Source organism: Nicotiana attenuata, unplaced genomic scaffold, assembly GCF_001879085.1.
Source record: "Nicotiana attenuata strain UT unplaced genomic scaffold, NIATTr2, whole genome shotgun sequence".
Lineage (NCBI taxonomy): Eukaryota > Viridiplantae > Streptophyta > Magnoliopsida > Solanales > Solanaceae > Nicotiana > Nicotiana attenuata.
In genome coordinates, this window is record NW_017672052.1 from 77,371 (window position 1) to 81,075 (window position 3,705).

Genomic DNA, 3,705 nt, shown 5'->3' on the forward strand with positions numbered 1-3,705 from the left:
CGGTAGCATGGATGTGCAGGCTTGTTATCTGTTACGGAAGATCGTGGGAGCGTGTCCCACGGGAAGATTGTATAAGTGTGGCATGTAGTCACTTGATTGATTGGAGGATGAAACCAAGTATGAAGATTGTGGCAATATGGTTAATTTGAGGATTTATGCCTGGAGGGCACTCAGTTTATTGGATTGTGGACCGTGGAGGATTACTTCGGTTATGATGGTTGTTCTTGTCTGTTATGGGAAAAATGGGTTATTATGGACCCAGAAAAGATTATTGGCCTAGTTCGGTACGATCAAAATCGGCTTGAGGTCTGTGGTTGGATTTAAATATGAATATGGGCTCTATATCAGGCCGAATGTGTTTGTTTCAGCATAGCTCTCCTTATGGAGGAGTATTCGGACATTGTATGTTAATTCGTCGTCGGCTATTTCATGTAATGCTATATTGTGCCGTGTGAGTTGCGAAATAGCTTGGTATTTTCTTATGTGTTGAGGTTCCGCGTAGCGATGGTGTTATGTGAGCAGTATGGTTCTTTAGTTTCAGAACATATATCGCACCTCAGTTGTGCTTGAGTTTGTTAGCTTATGGCGCTATATGTCCCCTCAGGGATGGTATTATGCACTTAGTGTGCTTGTGACCGATATTCGGTATGTTGTTGTAATGAGCAATTTAGCTCGATGTGTATCTCCTTATGTGAATTACATGTGTGGATTGGGTGGCACGCCGCCATGGGTATGTTGTTTGGATCGGGTTGCACGCCGCAACTGTGTAATGATAATTATGGTCCCTTATATTCTATTCTGTGTGTTTTGTTTCCCCATTTTCTGAGGAAAGTTCATATTAGTTGCGTGATTTGAGTAGTCCCTTCCAGAGTTCATTTTCCTTATGTATCGCGTTCGAGTTGGTAGCCTATTGGCACGTTGCGGCATCATGTGAGACTTCTAGTCATGTCAGGGGTGACTTGTGCCTGAGCAGTCCGTACTGGGTGAGACAAGGTTATTGGATCTAGGATCAGTTCAATCGGATTGTATGAAGTATATTAAAGAGCAAAGATCATTATTTGGTTCAGAATGAGGTAATGTCCTTGTCAAGAGTGTAGCCTCAATGATTTGTTGACCCGACAGTTGGTTATGAATCTCTACATGTCTCTTCCGTCGTGGCAGTATTGAAAGAGTTGGAACAAGACTTAAATGTATCATGAGGTGCATTGTGAGCATCAGATTGGGGGAAAGTCGGCTATTATGGTCAGGGAATGTTATTATGGTCCTGTGAATGACATGGTGCATAGTGTGAATCAAGCAAAGGTATGTAATCTTGTATCAGTGCATCATGTGGTGATTGATACGGTGTTCATATATTGAAAGCAGGCTCAGCTGAGAATTTCGGATGTTGAAACTGAGCTCTAAGGCTCATTTGTTTAAATGAAAGAGAATATCTTCGGATTTGCTCGGGCTAACGTGATCAACTGAGTTGTGGTAGCACGGGTAAGTGCACAAGGTGTTTAAGTGTGATTTCAGACAACTCCAACGCAGTTCTTAGCACGTTCGAGGATGAACATATGTTTAAGTGGGAGAGAATGTAACGACCCGACCGGTCGTTTTGGGCTCCAACGCGTTGTTCAGTAGTTTGAGGCCATGAGCAGCTTCATTTCAGGTATTAAGACTTGTACGCATGGTCGGAATTGAATTCCGGGAAGTTCGGAGTTGATTTGGAAAGAGAATTCTCATTTCGGAAGCTTTAAGTTGAAAGAATTGACTAAGATTGGATTTTCGAGTAAACGACCTCGGAATTGGGATTCCAAGGTTCCAGTAGGTTCGTATGATGATTTCGGACTTGGGCGTGTGTCCGGATCGGGTTTTGGAAGACCCGGGAGCATTTCGACACTTAATGTGGAAGTTAGCATTTTGGAGGAATTTCATAAGTTTGGGTTGAAGTGCATTTCAGTGTTATCAATGTCCGTTTGGGATTCCGAGTCTGGGAATAGCTCTGTATGGTGATTATGTAATTAGGAGCGCGATCGGAAGTGAATTCGGAAGTCCGTGGGTCATTTTGGAGCCATTTGGCTAAAGATAGAAATTTGAAGGTTTTTTGAGAAGTTTGACCGGGAGTGGACTTTTTGATATCGAGGTCGGATTCCGATTCCGGAAGTTGGAGTAGGTCCGTAAGGTCGAATATGACTTGTGTGCAAAATTTAAGGTCAATCGGACGTGATTTGATAGGTTTAAACATCGAAAGTAGAAGTTTGAAATTTTAAATTTCATAAAGCTCGAATTGGGGTGTGATTCGTGATTTTAGCGTTGTTTGATGCGATTTAAGGCCTCGAGCAAGTCCGTAATGTGTTTTGGGACTGGTTGGTGTGATTGGACGGGGTCCCGGGGGCCTCAGGTGTGTTTCGGGGTGGTTTCGAATCGAATTTGGATAAAAAGCTGTTGTTGATTGCTGGTGTCTGGTTTCCTTCTTCGCGAACGAAAAGGAAGTCCCGTGTTCGCGAAGAGGAGTTGATGGCGTTGCTGAGTTTGGCCTTCGCGAACGCGAAGTAGCAGGTGCGAACGCGAGGAAGTAGTTGGTTAAGCCTTCGCGAATGCAGTCGAGGTTACGCGAACGCGACGAAGGTAAGGGAGAGCTGGGCCCAAGGCCATTTGGCCTACGCGAACGCGTAGAGGATAGCGCGAACGCGATGGGTCTGGGCAGCTGGCTTCCGTGAACGCGATCAGCGGGTCGCGAACGCGGAGAAGGATTTCTAGGCGTGAGATTTCTGAGCTTCGCAAACGCGAGGGATGTTCCGCGTTCACGATGAAGGGTTGCCTAGGCAATGTTCTATTAAAATCGGAGTTTTGGCTCATTTTCACTTTATTTCTTCCATGGGAGCCGATTTTGGAGCAACTTTGGAGTGCCATTTTCATCACCAAACATGAGGTAAGTGATTTCTACTAGTTTTGACTAAATACAAGGTTTATATAAGGATTTAGACAAGGAAATTTGTAGAAATTTTGGATTTTGAGGAAAACCTAGAAATTTTTATTCTTGGATTTTTCACCACGATTTTGGGCATGAAATTGAGAGTAAATTATATAGTTGAGTTCGTGAGGTTATGGGTAAACTTTATCTTTGAAAAATTTCGAAATCCGGGCACGTGGGCCCGAGGGCAATTTTGTCAACTTTTTGATCGGGGTTAGGAACTGTTATAAATTGGGTTGTAATGAGTAAGTGATCATATATTAATGAGCCTACATAATTATTGACTAGTTTTGGAGCGTTGTCCATCAATTTGAGTCTTCGGAAGGGCGTGGAATGCCGGTTATGGAACTTCAGAGCGAGGTGAGTCTCCTTTCTAACCTTGTAAGAGGGAATTGTCCCCATAGGTGAATTAATTTAACATATGTGCTGCTATTTGTGGGGGGGGGGGGGGCTACGTACGCACGAGGTGACAAGAGTCCGTGCGTAGCTACTATTATGCCTATGTCCGGGTAGTCTAGGACCCAAAAGCATGCTTACTTGTAATAATTGTAACTCTATTGATGGTTTAATTATCTTAAATCATATCGAAGTGGCAAATGATTTTCTAAAAGAGTTAAACTTCATTTTCTTGACTTGTAAAAGAGAAATGTACACCTCCTTGAACAATTGTTTCCTAGATGAAGTCTTGATCGACTGGTTGAATATGTGTTTCTATGTGTACCTGCGTCGCATGTATGATTTGCGAGCAG